This window comes from Pinus tabuliformis, chromosome 4_1, assembly GCF_031772625.1.
Source record: "Pinus tabuliformis cultivar Carrire ecotype Pingquan chromosome 4_1, CPIR1, whole genome shotgun sequence".
In the NCBI taxonomy this organism is placed as follows: domain Eukaryota; kingdom Viridiplantae; phylum Streptophyta; class Pinopsida; order Pinales; family Pinaceae; genus Pinus; species Pinus tabuliformis.
The window spans coordinates 336,528,534-336,546,350 of NC_142303.1; the positions used below are offsets into that span (position 1 = coordinate 336,528,534).

Genomic DNA, 17,817 nt, shown 5'->3' on the forward strand with positions numbered 1-17,817 from the left:
AAGGGCCTAGTGACTGCGCATTTCGCAGTTCCAGCAAACAGGGAGAGAGCTTGATCCCTGAGACTGCGTAGTGCACAACTTAGGCTTGACTGAGGAACTTTTCTGCACAGTCCTCACTGAGGAGAAAAATTGCACAATGCCCACTGAGGTACAAAATTGCGCAGTTCAAGCAGGCAGTGGCTACTGCAGGATGAGGCCCTGGGAGAAAAAACTACATAGTTTCAAGAGGCAAGGGGGACTGGGCAGCAAAGAGACCTGAAGGGTAGATCTACGCAGTTTCTGAAGGCAATGATCTCTAGCTTAGAGAAGGGCATTGAAGGAAGCATTTATGCAGTTTTGGAGGCCAAGGGAGGTTGGGGTCTATGTATTATGTAGTTCCATCAGGAAATGGAAAAGGTTAAGGGTTGAAGATGTGAAGTGCACAGTTCAAGATAGACTGGGAGGCACAACTACGCAATTCTGGAGGTCAAGGAAAGCTGTTGGACTCTTGAATTGCACAGAACAACAACCCTGGAGGAAAATGACTATGCATTATGTAGTTCCATGCAACAGGGTCACATCCATGAGGGCTAAGACTGCGCAGTGCACAACTTAGTTAGGGCTCGGTGAAGCTAATTTGCTCGGTCGGGAATATTTTCTGAAAATGGCTAAGTGCAGAAAGAGAGATGCACTCATGATGAACTTGAACTATGATCACACACTTATCATACTTTGACAACACGACAACATAGATCATCAAAACACACAAGAAAAAAATTCCCCTCTGTGTGACTGCCTCATGACAAGATGCGACAAGTGTGACACTTAAGATAGACTTTATGATGACCGTGACGACACTTGTGCGACAACGCTCAAGACTTTGTGTATGATTGCAACATATGTGTACATGGTTGGGAAAACTCATATACACAAAGACTAACTTTTGAAACCACTAGAAAAGGCTCGAAAACATGCCAAAAGACAACAATTAATCCAACAAGCAAAAGGGGATAAATAACTTCAAGAAAGCTCATGGAATGAGCTTGAGTGTTTGAAACAATCAAGAAAAATACCAAAGAAGGCTTCGAAATTTGAGTGCAAGCCAAAATTTTGGAGTGTGTTGTAGCAACTACAACACTTGGCGACACACTGGTTGAACTCCAACTTCTCTGTCTTAGTTACTTTCTTATGTGCAGGGCCTTAGTTTCTCAAGGAGTATTGATTCATCGCGCATATTACTTTGGCCTTCCCACTTACCCCATGGGCATACAGGTTCCCCTCTATACCTTCTCAGTTGAACACAACATAATATTAATCATAATCACAAAGTTTTGAGTTGGGAAGGCTAGTTTATTTGTGGTGAAGTAAAATTATAAGTGCGGACACAAACGAATTCCTCTAGCTCGATAATGGGTCTAGCCACAATAGATACATTCTATGGAAGATTTCCTTAGTTTAGAATCAATCAAGAGGGCCTACCTCTTGGTCACTTATCCTGCTTGATGATGTCCTCGCTTTCTCGTTCCAGCAATCTCCCGCTTCCTTCTTCAAGTTCCTGAAATAAGTGAACAACAACAACACACAAACATAATAATAGACAAATTGCAATTCAACCTACTTAACAAGTCAAGAAGTGTTGGACACCTAATCCTCTAAGGGTTGGTGTGGAATCCGAATAGACTAAGGAAGTCCAAGAGGCCTTGGGATGTGGAACCCAACGGTCACACGAATGTACTATAAATGTATATCATTGTCAAATAATAAATGTACTCTCCTGCTTATCTTTAATATTTTGTTGCTGCCATGTGTGTGTTTGACATGGTATCAGAGCGGGTGATCTCCTACCCTGCTCAAGTATGAGCCACTTGTTTATGTGAGCTTGTTTTTCTATGGCTTTTCTATACATGTCAGTCTTGTACCTTTGTTCTAGACTGCCATATCTGTCAAATCTCTGTTGTTGAATGAGTTGGTCGAGAGTTGAACATTATACCATACCTTGAATTTCGTGAACCACCTTAATACGCTTTGAACGTTGCTCTTGACGCTGGGGCCCGAGTGTTACAGTGGTATTACCACGCTGCGTGCATGTACCATGCTACTCATACCTCCGTTCCCACTCCCGTTGTTTAACAGCTGCAGTTTTTAACTACGTTTTTTAATATATATAATTGCCATACTCCGTTGTTTGAAGATCATGAGTCATTTCAAACGTTACAACAGATAATTCATCATGGTTGTTTTCATCGTGCTCAACTCCAACAACAGTAGGGGTGACCTTTGAATTGAATGTTACAATGTTGAAGATTAAAACTAAAAGGTTCAAGCTATGTCGATTCCTTTCCTTTGAAAAAAAAACGCTCCTTCCTGCTCAAACCTACCGTCCCTGATATGTGTGACAGTAAATAACTCTAGTGTAACTCCTCTGAAATTTCTATGTTCCGTTGCTGGGACAAATGGTGGTAGAATTTGGTTGAAATAAGAGAGGGATCTTTAAGTGCTTTTACCTCCTGGGCTGCTTTGGTGTCTTTATCAAAGACATCACATTAGGAGCATCAAGAAGCTCTCCAAAACTATTCTTGTATCCAAAAGAAGCATGTGCAAGAACAATCTGAGACTTGTTCTCTATCATCAATCTTAATTCTCATCTTTCGGCCTCAAGCAACAAATAGCTATAGAATTGATCCTTTGTAAAACCTGGACTTGCAATTACAAGACAACGGACAATACTGAAGTCACAGTGTCTCAAAACTGCCTACAAAATATTCTCAAAAAAATTATTTAAAGCCTTCTCGTAGCCAGCAATAGCTGGACCACGTTTGTGTGGAATTTATGTTTCTATCCTGGCTCTTGTTGTCGTCACACTTTTTCCAACAAGAAGAAGGTTTGCTAGACCTTCTTGCATTAAGATCATTACTAGATCAGTGCTTGCTCCAGGATCACAAGTCTGCTTAAGGGTGTCCAAAGCCATGGAATCCCAAACATCCTTTCTTAACACAAAGGGTCGTTTCACATCAATTTCAAGAGTATTAAATGCTCCAATCTTGACGTGCTCATTCTCAACAACACTTTTGCCATGAATCCTCAATACAGCTCCCACACTCTGATCCATTCCGGGAGAATAATTCAGAGTATTGCTTCCCAAATAGTTATAAGGTCGTTGAAATTTGCATTGATTCTTTGAGGCTTTGAGAGTTTGCTTCGAAATCTTGTATAACCAGGCCTACATCAAGTGAGCCCGAGCGCAGGACTCATGAAGGTTAAAGCTACATGAATATTATCAAAGTCACGTAGTTGAAGCTCCGGTGGTACCCTTACCATGGAGAACATGCTCAAATTTCTACAGTATTCTACTGAGTTACATCAACCCTGCGAATCATAGATGAAGCAATGGTTGTGGTACTTTTTATTGAAGGGGTTTGCGTCCACAATGAGACTGTTATTCATCAATTTCTTGAAAAAAAAAAGAATTAGGCATGTGCTTCCTTGAGTTACAGATTGATGGTGAGCAAGCTAACCGATTTCCCACTGCAACCAAGTGATTCATTAGCTTAATATTCTGTATGTAAGCTTAGTTTCGTGACAGGGAATGCATGGCGACCCTTCGGTGCAGCGTGGTGGTATAAAAGAGGACAGTGGGAAGAGCTTCTTCCTGTGGTTGGTGAGAGGTGGTGCTGAACGTTGGTACGTGATTGAATGTTTCCAGTGAACCTTGTCCAAAGTAATAACTCACTATGCCTCTTGAATTTTGTGTGTTTGGTGTGAGTCTCTTCGTATTCCAGCAAACATAGTCCCTTCATATTTCAGCACGCGTGCCTTTGACATCAAATCTCCTGGTATCTGTAAACTGTGAAGCTATTGCTTTGCCTAAATTCACTTGAACATTTGTATACATAATCCCATTAAAAGTATGGTAACATCATAGTGGAATGTTCTCTTGCTGGAAGTTGATGGACTGTTGGTTATTTTAAGGAGTCTTCAATCAGTAATGGGATTATCCTTCTCTTCAGTGGATTTCCCTCCTATCATTAGGCACATTTTGAAAAATATTGCATTTCTAGTTATCTTCCTTTACAATTACATTTGTGGTCATTTATTGACTTGATTTGTTTGAATAATGACAAAAATTCATGGATTATTGGAGTTATTAGGAACTCTAATCGTGTCCACTGATGAAAACATAGTCAAAATCAACAAAACGACTCTTGTTGACATTCAAACATGTTTGCAACATACCCACGAAAAGGTAGAATTTTTGGAACTTGAATCTCAGCTTCAGCAAGAAGAATTTCAGAAGTGGAGTTAGCATTCTAAACCTGTTTTTGTTCAGAACATTGAAACAGGCTCCCATCAAAAACAAATTGATGAGATCATTAAGGCCCTCGTAGGAGCAGTTGTACATGTAGATGCAGAAATTCAGCCTACACTTCTCAAGTCGGTCATCAGACCTTGGGAAGAGCTTGTCCACAACAAGCACATAACTAGTCTTGGATATGGCAAGGACCTGTCCTTTCATATTCCAAATTACTCAAAGCCCATCTAGTTTCAAAGTGTTGGATTTCTTCATGACAGTTCACCTTCAGTTGTTCCAAATTCTGCTCCTCTTCCAAAACAACAACAAATTGTGAAAGTGAAATGCCAACACTGTGACCAAGTTGGCCGTCTGAAAGATCACTGTTTTGTTCTTCATCCATGTAAACACTGTCATAAAACCAGTCATTCTTCAAACACATGCTTCAGAAACAAATCCATTAAGACATGGATATGTAATATTAAAAAACATGTAGGAAATCAATCAATAGTTTCATATATTAAATATCAAAGAGAGATCACAACCATTCGTCTTGACGTTGCAGTCTTCCTCTGACAAGATCAGGTTCCCACACACTTCTACTAGCATTCCATGATGGTTGCAAACAACAATAGTTTAAAGGCTCTTCCATTTAGGCTTCACTCCAAACCAAACACACGTCTCCCTCACACAACTAGATGGCTACAACTAGTAGTAGCTTGCTTGTTTAATTCGAAATAGTATACTCACACTCAGCCAAAACTGTAACTATGACTAGCTTGTGCTTGGGATGAAGGGAAGTTTATATATGAAATATGGATGGGATATGGATCCTCTTATCATGGGAGAAGGACTTATCCCTTGGGGTAGTTCCATCATTATAGGGGAAAGGAGCCCAAACTGTCATCCTCGACACCATCCGGCCAAACCATTTACCAAACTTCCGTTACGGAGCTTCTAGAGTTGGAATCTTCGGCTCTAATTCAAAAAACTTTCCATAACAGGACCGACACAACTGGAACACAGCTCATTCAGTGCGGTCGGCTCTAGGATTAGTGCTCGGCGCGGGGGAGACAAATGCCATTAGCTTCGGTCTTGTGAACTGGGCAAAACAGAAGTTTCAGGGGAAATGGTGCAAAAGGGAAATGATCTGCTCATGAAGAGGGACATAATGGGAGTTTCTTCATGAAGGCAAAGCATGCAGGGTTCACTGTAGAGGTCCTCCAGGATCAAGGAACAGGGAGTACAGGGACAGTGACAAAATGTTGTGTAACAAGCTACAACACTTGGCGACACACTGGTTGAACTCCAACTTCTCTATCTTAGTTAGTTTCTTATGTGCAGGGCCTTGGTTCCTCAGGGAGTATTGATTCATCGTGCATATTACTTTGGCCTTCCCACTTACCCCATAGGCATACAGGGTCCCCTCTATACCGTCTCAGTTGAACACAACATAAGATTCATCATAATCATGATGTTTCAAGTTGGGAAGGCTAGTTTAGCTTGCGAGGTTAATATTTTCAGAGTATATTTTTTCATATTTGGTGTTGCTCCGCTGTCAGCAAGCCTAGACAGTACCCCGATGGAGTCACGCAGGAACACAAACATTGTTCTACTTCCAGTGAGTCTGGATAGTGCCCCGGTGGAGTTGTTTGCTTCACCTCTCTGCACAGGAATCCTTTCTCTTCTTTCACCTTTATTTATTTATTTAAAGGGAACTATTCATCGATACTTATTTATTTTGGGGCGAAAGAGGGATCTCGACTTATTGAGAATAAAAGAGGTTGTTCCTTTAGAGAATCATATAGATACCTCTGATTTTTGTTTTCTTGTTTAGATTTTTCCCCTTCTCTGATTCTACTAATTGGATAAGCCAAGAACACAAACAAAAAAACCGAGTATAGGCATGAGGTTTTCGGACTAGCCACGGGTTCATATTTGGACCAAAACTCTCCTAACGAATGGATCATATTTTCCGTCAGAACTTCATCGACCAAAATATGTAACCAACACAAGGAAGACAGAAAGAAGGCTAGCCAAATGTTGTAGTGTCACAATACTCTTTAGACTTCAGCCACACACACACACTTAGAAGCCACAACACCATCAAGCACAACACTTATTCACATAACAAAATCAACACAAAAGCAAAGAAACAAATAACAAACAACAAAATACTATGTACATAGTGTGGGCCACAACCCCAAATCTTCATTGAAAATATTATTTTAAGTCTTGTCCATTGACAGGGAGAGATTCAATCTTCTCGTCAAGTGATTGAAGACAATATGTGTGCTGCCCAAGCTTCTCATGTACCGTGTATGATCCAATCCAAAGGGACTAAAACTTAGTGTGTTTGCCTTTGTCCTTGTGGGATTTATCCCACTTTAAGACTAAGTCACCCACACTAAAGTTTTTTCCCCACAGAATTCCTGTCAAACCCCTCTTGATACAACTCTGGTGAAGTGAAAAAATTTCCTTAGCTTTCAACCTTTCTTCCTGTAGCTTGTGCCAAGTGTTCGTCCTATGCTAAACTAAAATACAGGGCTTGCCTTAGGACTCTTGTGACATTTGGAGAGCGTGGAAGTAGATGTTCGATGGGAGGATGGCTTATTTTCTGTACACCACGAAGTAGGGGGAGGTGTTCAGAGAAGGTTTAGGCTTGATTCAGTCAGCCCATAAGGCATTCACCAAAGCAGAGTGCTAGTTTTTTTGTTCAGAGAATATGGTATTTTTGATGATGTGGATAAGGTTCTTATTCGTGGATTCAATAAAACCATTCCCCTGCAGATAAAGTCTTAACAATGAAAAATATGTTGCATTGTAAAAAGCAAGTGACGTAGGAATGTCGAACCTAGAAATGATGTTTTGCTACAGAAAGTTGATGACTTCCTGATCGTTCACTTGTTTTAGCGAAATTGCCTCTGTCCACCATGTGAAATAGTTTGTAGCGGTTAGAATATAGCGACGTTGCTTTGATGAGTGCGAGAAAATTTTCCCAATGATGTCCAAGCCCCATTGTTGAAAAGGTTCTTCCACTGCAACAGGATGCAGCAAGCCTGTTGACTTCTGATTTATGTCGGCACACATTTGACAGACCGAACACTTGCAGGCATAGGCATGAGAATATTTTAGGAATGTAGGCCAGTAAAATCCGACCTGCATAACCTTATGTGATGTAGTGTTTCCTACGAAGTGTCCCCCGACTGGTCCGTCATGGAGATCACACAATACCTTTTCTGAATCGTGCGCCTCCAAACACCTAAGCATTACTCTATTGTGGTGCTTGTTGAACAACTCCCCATGCACCAACTGATATGATAATGCTTTAAGTTAGAGTTCCCTTTTTTCCATGTGGAAAAGTGAGAGGGCATTGTGCCATGCTCAAGGTATTGGCGCATATCTGTGTACCAAGAGTTTATGTCTGTAGTGGGGGAGGCTCACTCAACATTATACATTTAAATTTCTTGCTCCCATTTGATGAGTTCTTCTTCTTCCTCTTTCACGTTTACTGCGTCTATTATTAATTGGAAAAGACCATTACCCTTAATTGTGTGAACTAGCTTGATGTCTAGATCATACTCTTGTAACCCGGTCATCTAGTTCACCCTCCTTTCACCCAAATCTTGTTGAACAAGTAGTGATCTGACTACTGGGTGTGGAATAAATATAACACAATAGTTCTTTAACATATAGGGTCTGAAGTGCTTTACCACCTTGTACACTGCATAAGCTTGATTTCCCACGATGAGGTAATTAAGCTTCGATCCTTCCAAACTTGCACTCATGAAGGAGATATGTCATTCATTGTTCAACTCATACTTTTGAGTAAGTACAACAACAAGAGAGGTATCCGAATTAAAAGTGTAGAGCAAGAAGTCTTTATCAAAGTTTGGGATGTAAAACACTAGTGCTTCTGCTATAGCTTGTTTGATATGGGAAAACTTGTCCTTTTCCCTTTTATCCCATTTGTAAATTGTGTTCTTCTTCACCATCTCTTGTATTGGTTTAACAATTTGGGCATAGTCGGAGATGAAATTGCAGAGGAAGTTGATCTTCCCCAAGAAAGACTACATAGCTTTCTTATTCACTAGGAATGGAATCTACGTGATAGTCCTGACCTTGTTCGGGTCCACCTTGATCCCACTTTTAGCAATGATGTGTTCCAAGAGATTACTCTCGGACACTGCAAAGATACTCTTCTTGGGATTCAGGGATATCCCATTCTTGCTGCATCGCTCAAATATCTTCTTCAAATGGCGCAGGTGGTCTCACCTCTGTTTGGAGAATATTGTCACACCACAAGATATACCACTACGCTCTGTCCAATAAGCCCACGGAAGGCGATGTCCATTGCATGTTGAAATGTTGCAGCAACATTGAGTAGCCCAAACGACATCCGTCAAAACGCGAATGTGCCCCACTTCGTTCTAAATGTAGTTTTAAGTTTGTCAGGATCTTCCACCAAAACTTGCTTATATCGTGAATATTCGTCAAGCAAAGAAAACATTTCGGACCCCGATACTATTTGCAGTATTTTCTCCATAGACAACACGAGGTAGTTATCCTTGTCCGAGGCGCGGTTGAGATTCTAGAAATCTACACACAAGTGGATCTCCCCAGACTTCTTCCTCACAACAACCAAATTTTACACTCGCATCGAGTGTCACACCCTGTATATGATTTGAGCATCCAACAATTTTCTCAACTCCTTTTGTATGAGAGGATCAAGCGTTGGATGAACTTTCCTCAGTTTCTATTGAAATGGATTGGCCCCTTCCTTGATTGGTATTACATGTTGGATGATTTGCGTGTCATATGTTTTGAGTTCATCGTAAGTCCATGCGAAGACATCACGGTACTGCTTGAATAAGTGGATGAAGGCTTGCTGCTCTTGTGGTGTGCACAAGTACCGAGATTGACATATTTCGAATCCTTATCAGTTCCCAAGTTGATTTTCTCATGTGACAGAGTGGAACTGTGGGTCTTGGCATTAACGGGTCCCCAAAAGCAGTTCTGCAGATCATACAACTTCTCCAATGATACCACACCCTTGGGGATGAGGTTCCCTTTACTTGCATTGGCTGCATCCTGTAGTGCCTTTTCATGCTCGTCCTCATCGATCGTTGTGTCTTTTAACACATCAACATTTGTCATAAAATACAGTATCTATTGGTTTTCATAAAAAATGCCTAAATTAGGGATATTATCCTGGACGAAAGGTTTATACAGAATTTCAATAGGAAAGTCGTCCCTCAATGGTGACATTCTAGTAGCAGTGTTTTCCAAGGCATCCGCAGCTGCATTACGCATTCTTGGAATGGAAATAATATTAAAAGATTGGAAATGTGAGATGAGTCACCATACCTCTTGTTGATAAATTTTAAGATGACGCGACACATAATGTATGGTGTTATGTACCTGTCGCACCACGATTTATGAGTCACCTACCACTTTCATAATGGAAATGTTGAGGTCGATGACCTTCTGTCAACCCAATATGAGTGCTTCGTACTTTGTAGTGTTATTTGTGCACTCAAATTCCAAGCGGCTAGAGATTAGATGTTTCCTCTGCAATGGATCTATTAAAACGCAACCAACTCCAGAGCCCTCTTGTGTTTTGGATCCATCGAAATACATAGTCCACATATTGTATGTACGGGGACTGCTAACTATACTAGTACTACTACTACTACTAATTGTACAGAGTTCATTATCACCAGTTGGACAAGGAAGGAGATCCAATTGTGTTTGGCGAGATTAGGATGGCTTTGTAAGATAACACCCCATTTGAGTTTCCAGAAAGTAATTTCCAAATAATAATTCTAGAAAAGCCATTAGCTCATTATGTCTGTTCAAGGGAGTAACCATGTGCTTCATGTATCTCTCTGATTCTACCTGGATCTGATTGTTCCTGCTCCTATACAGAAGCCATAGGTGTGACCAGTATATGGTGAATTACCCTTGAATCTTGCTAGACCAATCTCTGCTCAGTAACACTCTATATGATTTCGAAATTTCCACAATCACTATGTTGATACATTGGTGAACTCATTCATCAGATGATAAATGGATGATGGCATATCTAAGTTCACCAATTGCTTGGACATGAGTTCTGTCCAATTGAATAATATGTGCATCTATCTTTTCTTATTTAGCATTGATTTTCTTGGCAACAGATAATGGCATGACATTCACCAATGCACCCGAATCAACCAAGCAATTGTGTACATTGAAATTGAAAATTTCGAACGTTAACAAGAATGGTGAGAAGAGTGTGTTTGCATCCATCGTGAGTGCATTAAGTACAAATGCAAGAGTATCAGGAGACTTACTAGATCCCTTGTCCGAAGAGGTAGCATTACCTAAAGAGGTTTTCCCAAGTGCCCGTAGAAGGATGTCCCGCTGACTCATGATCTTTGTGAGTTCGAACATGGAGATGTTTGCACGAATCTTCTTCATATCATTGAAAATGTTATAATCCACAGCAAGAATGCTGACCGAGGTGTCCTAGGATGGAACTTGGTTTGTGGTTTCCAGAGGGATGGTTCTGTCTTTACTACATTCGGAAACAATTTTCGTTGAGACTGCTTCCCAAACTTGCTTTGAGTGTTTTGCGCTGAGTTAGTCAGTGGATTAATTTTGATTTTCCTTAATAGGTTTTCTTTGAATTTTTGTTTCGGAAACTCAATTACAGTGGTCAGCCCTTAGCTTCTTAGGTTGTATCGATTGTTCTGCTTCTAGGCCAGACAATCACACAGAGGCTACTTATCGACAATACTCTTTTGGGTCGTGAGAACACAATTAAACATGTTCACTACATGCCCAATAATTGGAGCTTCATCAGTTGTAGTAGCTTCTTCCTTCCCTTCATGAGGCTCAGTATGCTCCTCAGTCATGATTGAATCAAAAAACTGTGAAGCCATCCTGTTCATGAGTTGGTTCCACTTTCGGCATGTATTTTCTGAATGATTCTCTTCATGAAACATGCAATATGAATCCATGCCAATTTTCTCGATGTTCAAGAAACGTTGGAACTCTGCGTAGACTTTGTCAGCTGGTTGTTGCTACTGTTAGAAGCTGAATTCTTTCTAAATAGGTACTTGGGGGGCTTGTTTTTCATGGTAGTCTTTCTTGTCCTTTGTTTGAGTTTTTTCATTTCAGTGCTCAGGGACTTGATGAGACAAGTCAAGCTTTCAAGATCATTTGGTTCTTTCTCCTTAGCCTTGCTCACGGAGCCCTGAGACCTCTTACCCATGTCCTCGAAATCTTTTGTCAATTCATCATCTGAGATGACTCCAATAGCACGCAAGTCCTTCTCAACGGCAATAGCCTCTTCGTAGTTTTTTTTCAATGTTTGTCTCCTTGTTCGCTTTACAAACTATGCAATATTTGTTGGCATGGCAAAAGTGTAGTAATCTATAGTGATGGAGTCATGAGGTTTTGTATTATCAGAAGATTTGTTCAAGATGCGATTGAACCCCTTATTGAGATCTTTCACTTTTCCCTTTTGCTCCATCTTAATATTACCTAGCTCCTTTAATAACATGGCAGGGGTTCAATCGAAATAAGATAAACATTAAAATTACTGAAATAGTTCAACTATCTTAGTACGCGTGAAAGCAAACATGAAATACAAACGTCCACAAAATAATCTTACAAACATTCATAGTCCATGCATGAAGAACATGTTGGCCATAAAAGTCTTATGTTATTAAGCAAAAGCTCCAAGACACATGTTTACAATGTACATCACTAGCCCCAGTAGTGGGAGATTGGAGTCACTCCTTGCTCCTCAAAGAACTAGCCAACCTCTCTAATGCCTTGCAGGAGGAGCCAAGGTGAAAAGTCCTTTTCTCATACAATGAGGGGGTATATATAACCAAGGGGTGATGCTTCCCCCTTGTGACTCTTTAACTACCCTCATGACTATTCAAATTCCTATGACTTTTCAACTTACATGACTCTTCACATTCATGTTTGTCCTTTGGACTTCCACTTTACAATACATTTGATTACAATATACATGGTCCACTATAGAGATGTGGCATATGAAAACTCATGATATGACTTAACATGACATTGTTGACATGGACTGGCTTGACGATGTGGCAATGTCAAGTCATTGTTTTTGTTGAGTGCTAGATGTGTTCTTGGATATGCTTTCTCTTCTCCTCCACATAGCTTGGTGATGCGGGGTCTTCAATGATCTTAAGTCTTGGATGGTAGTTGCAAACTTGTGTCCCTTTGCTTCCTCTTGATAGATCCACTTGTAAGTTTAGCTGCAAGAGAGTCTTTAGGCATGCTTCCCTCCTCCTTCTCCTTCTTCATCATCTCGCCATGACTTGATAGTGTACCTGTTCCTGCAATTCACTCATGACGGGATGACATCAATCCGAAAACTCCCTAGTCTAAGATGATGCATTATTATCCATGAACTGAGCCCGGGACAAATCACAATTTGGGAGAAAGGGCCTATTGACTATGCATTGCGCAGTTTCAGCAGATAGGGAGAGAGCTTGATCCCTCAGATTGCACAGTGCGCAACTCAAGCTTGATTGAGGAACTTTTCAGCACAGTCTTCACTAAGGAGAAAAATTGCGCAATGCCCACTGAGGGAAAAAATTGTGCAGTTCAAGTAGGAAGTGGATGCTACAGGATGAGGTCCTCGGAGGAAAATTGTGCAGTTTCAAGAGGCAAGGGGAACTAGGCAGTGGAGAGGCCTGAAGGGAAGATCTGTGAAGTTTTTGAAAGCAGTGAGCTCCGGTTGAGGGAAGGGCACCGGAGGAAGCATCTACACAATTTTGGAGGCCAAGGGAGGTTGGGCTCTCTGCACATTGCACAATTCCAACAAGCAAGGGAAAATATTGAGGGTTGAAGATGCGAAGTTTGCAGTTCAAGGAAAACTGGGAGGCACAACTGCACAGTTCTAGAGGTCAAGGAAATTCATTGGACTATGGAATTCCGCAAAACAGCATCCCTGGAGGACAATGACTACACACTGCGCAGTTCCAGGCAACAAGGTCATATCCATGAGGGTTGAGACTACGTAGTGTGCAGATCAGTGAGGGCCTGGTGAAGCTAAGTTGCCCAGTCGGGAAGATTTTATGAAAATGTCTAAGTGCGGAAAGAGAGATAGAATTGTGATGAACTTGAACTGTGATCACACACTTAGCATACTTTGACGACACAACAACATAGATCATTGGAACATACAAGCAAAACGTTCCCCTCTGTGTGACTGCCTCTAAACAAGATGCGACAAGTGCGACACTTAAGATAGAATTTAGGATGACCGTGACAACACTTGTGCGACAATGCTCAAGAATTTGTGTGTGAGTGCAACTAATATTTACATGGTTGGGACAACTCATATACACGAAGACCGGCCTTTGAAACAACCAGAAAAGGCTCGCAAACATTATAAAACAGTTAAACATGCCAAAAGACGACAATTAATCCAACAAGAAAAATGATTTGAACTTAAACAGGAACGCAACAACTTACATATATAATCATAAACACATAGATGCAGCAGAAAAACACTTCATTTCATTAATAGAAAAATATTGAACTATGCTTACAAACAAAATGGAAATAAGATAGCTTGAGCAATGGTAGCTTATCTCTGAGAAGAGATGTGGTGGCTACATGCCTCTGAACTATGTTACAATGAGGCTCAAGGGCCTATTTATTATTGGAAAACATGAAAAAACCCTAAACAACCAAAACCCTAACTCCAGGATATGTAACACCAAGAGTTTGTAGGCCTTGTTGGGGTTAGTTGGGCAGCCAACTTCCCGATGTTGTAACTTGGTCATATTATCTATGTTTGGTGTGTATTATGTAACATATTTGTCCATATTTTCCTGATGTTGAATGTGAGTTTAGGGTTGGTTTGTCATTCTCGCTAAATATTCAGTAACAGAAGGCATCATTCAACTATTTTCTTTCTTAATCTCAAATATAGAAGTATGCCTCAGAACATATGAAGATCATTTCTTAATAATGATAAGGATGATATTTCCATCCCTTCAAAAGAGCAAATCATTACTAAGTTATCATTGTATCAAAATACCCCCCTCTTACATCCCCATCCAAGTGAAGAACCTGTAAAGTCATGTTGTGTAAATGATGTTTAGACATTTCATTTGTGGAGTAAAGAAGCTACATATGACAACAATTATTTACAACCTTGCTTGTGAGGCTTGACATCAATAATTTTATAATTCCAATAAGATTTTGGAGGAAAGGCCATGTACAGTTGCAGAGACTAGAGGTTTGCTGACGAGGAACCATGAGCTACCTACTTTTTTGGTATACACTTGGCCATTCTCACCATACAAAAATATATTAATCTAAACTAGTGTTTGGCATACCTATTAATATGCACGGGAAGCTGGAAGAATGAATTTCCCAATCTGCTCTTTTGTAGTGTTTCCTTCCAATTCCTCTATTGGTGTAACGCCAAAAATTATATCTAGTGCTCTTGAACAAATTGAGGAAGGAGCTAGATTCAAGATCAAAATAATCTGGGCAAGAGGACCTAATTGTTGGACAATGGATTTACAGATGACGAGGACACAGATTTAGAAACACGCCTCAAGTACTTTAGCATCACAAATAGTTAAAGAGAGTAGGAACTGGAAAGAACATATGGAACTTGTTCCTCTATTGATCGTGGGGAGGTTAAAGTCTTGTCAAATTAAGGGTGTAAAGTGGTTGATTTCTCTATGGAAAAATGGGCTCAATGGAATTCTGGCAGATCAAATGGGTGGAAAGACAGTGCAAACTATTGGTCTCCTTGCTCATCTGAAGGGGATGAGCATCCATGGGCCCCTTTTAATAGTTTCTCCTCTTTATACTCTCTCAAATTGGGTGAATGAAATCAATAGGTGGGGTTTTAGATCTCTGTGAGTATTGATTTTCTTTTGTCTTGCCCCCGTTCTTATTCTTATGAATGTAAAAATTTTGAGGGTATATTTGCAGGCTTGTTGCAAGCATGAATGCTATGATCTATCATGGATCCAAAATTGAGCGACAAGAGCTAGGGAAAATCGACATGCCTCAAACAGTTTGAGGGTCCAACATTCCCTATTATTGTCACTTCTTAAAGAATTTGAGGGTCCAAAAGTCCCTATTATTGTCACTGCTTAAACAATTTGAGGGTCCAACATTCCCTATTATTGTCACTTCTTATGGGGTTGCTTTGAATGATAATAAGGCAATTGTGTTGTGATTAAGGTGTCTTGTAGCACTTTCTATTTCAAGCTAGTAGCCAACAATGTGTATTACCCTTTTCAACCCTAACTATCAATGTCATATTCAAACCCTTTCCACAATAAAGGATAATCCATGCTCCCCATCTTATATTCTCAAACTAGGCAAGAAAATCATGATGAAATTGGTCATCCTTGAGTGACAAGATATATAAGTAACCAAGAGTACCAACAGAATGGATGCAAAGTGCACAAGAGAGAAAGACCTGTAATAGATTTCCAAACTAATATGTGCACACAGTCATCTCCTTTAGGGAGTTTTGCAAGTCCGAACCCAACATGATTACACAAGAAGGTTTGCAAGATTTGTATCTTTGCATCTTTAACATAATGGGCAGAATTATAGGGCTGGTTATTGTTTCATTTCTAGCGTGATGAAATTTCTGAGCAACTGTATCATACAATGCCTAACCACATAGACTAATGATGATCATTGATGATATGAATTCAAGCCTTCCAAACTGCATGCCTATAAGGATGAACAAGAACCTTCAAGGAAGACTCAACAATGCTTAATTATATTGAATTGATAAGGGCTTGTTTAACTAGTGTACCTTGGAATACTGCCATGCAGGAATCAACACTATTGTTATCTATTATGCCAATACAAAATATGAACCTTTCCGAAATATGGTAGCACCAATAAATATAGCAAGTGGATTCTTTAGGAACTTTGTGTGAAACACCACAAATGAAATAGGATTGTAAAGAATCCTACTGGACATGTAGGAGGAAACTTGGTAGGGAAGGGAAAATATTTGTTTAAAAGTTGTGAGGAACATTGACTGCACCATTTTTTCAAAATTAGGTGCTCTTTTTTTCATTTTTCTTTTTAAAGGACAGGTCATTGAAGGCTGTGGAACATTCATTTATTAAAATGTTAAATTTTCATAGTGATTGGAAAAAAGTGATCAACATATAGTGGATATGGACTTTAAGACAACCTTTAGGACAAAATGGACACTGACATGCCTTTTGACTATTAAATTCAAATCCTGTTTCCATGGTAAACTATTTAATCACTTAAAGTATCTATGACATCTATGAATGAAACATCAAAGTCCATGCTATTTTCTGTAATTTCATCATTAGAATATATTTAGTGTGAGATTTCCAAGCTTGACTCTCCAAGCTCAATTGTTCGCTGAAGCAAATGTTTATTTAGCAGATAACATTTTAAGAAGTGTGCTTTTCAGGGATGAGAATTTTAGCCATTGTATATAACAATAATCAATGTTCCAACTACAATTTTCAAGGCCTCCTCTCACATTAGTTTGCTTCTGATTGGGTATTTTGGTCGCGGTGCTTAATTTACGGTTAATTTGTATTCTTTCTTTTTGTCATTTAGTAAAATTGCTTGACTGGGGAGAAGAGCAATTCCTGAAATTCGAACACTACATGACAATTTTCAGTAGGTTCGAACACTGCATGACAATTTTTAGTAGGTGCTTAGTTTCAGTGTGTTCAATAGTAGTAAGAATTTTTTATGTTATTGTTTTTCACTTTGAGATTGAATTGTCTATGGCCAAGTGTGTAACCAAAATCTGACTGATCCATATACCCCAAAATAGCCCAGTGTTTGTTGATACAAACTTTTAAGAATGTGCCTTGCCATCTTAGGGAGAATTTATGAGATGCATGAATGGGGTATGTATATAAATGCATTGATTGCATTCTTTTATATTGACTTTTCTAATATAGGCATGTTGTGGACTCTTATCATGAGTGAAAATATCTTGGTACATGTGTTCGTGTGGATGGAACAATTGGCGAGTTAGTTGTGTGCTTTCTTTGGGTATTTAAAACTTTCATTTGCAATAGCAGTAAGAACATGATCACCAATCAGAATTCTGAATGCAGTGTGTATTAATTTGTTGTTTGCATATCTACTTTCTTTGCATATACAAGTGGATGACATATGGAGAGGCAGGCACTGCACGAACTGCATTAGGTTCTCGTCTTATTTATCATGGCATTCCAAAAGTAAAGATACTCTCTTTCACTGCATGCAATAATTACTACAAACTTGTTAAATATAGTAGAATAAATTTAAAGGTTGGTTCAATAATCCTTGGAATACGGAGAATGATGGAAATGCTGTGCAAGTATATGCTTGATTTCAAAATGTGATTTTTCCAGAACCATGAACGTATATGTTTTAGTACGATCTATTTTAACATTTTGAAATTATTGATAGCAGACCATAGATACAATTTTCTCCAGTGTAATCTTATATTTGATGTTGGTGGTTATTCATGCATACTGAGTCAT

General features: G+C 39.6%; 1 pseudogene; it reads right to left on the reverse strand.

The window, feature by feature from the left end:
* Positions 1–2,387: 2,387 nt before the first annotated feature.
* Positions 2,388–3,088, reverse strand: LOC149175651 (protein PELOTA 1 pseudogene; annotated as a pseudogene).
* Positions 3,089–17,817: the final 14,729 nt, after the last annotated feature.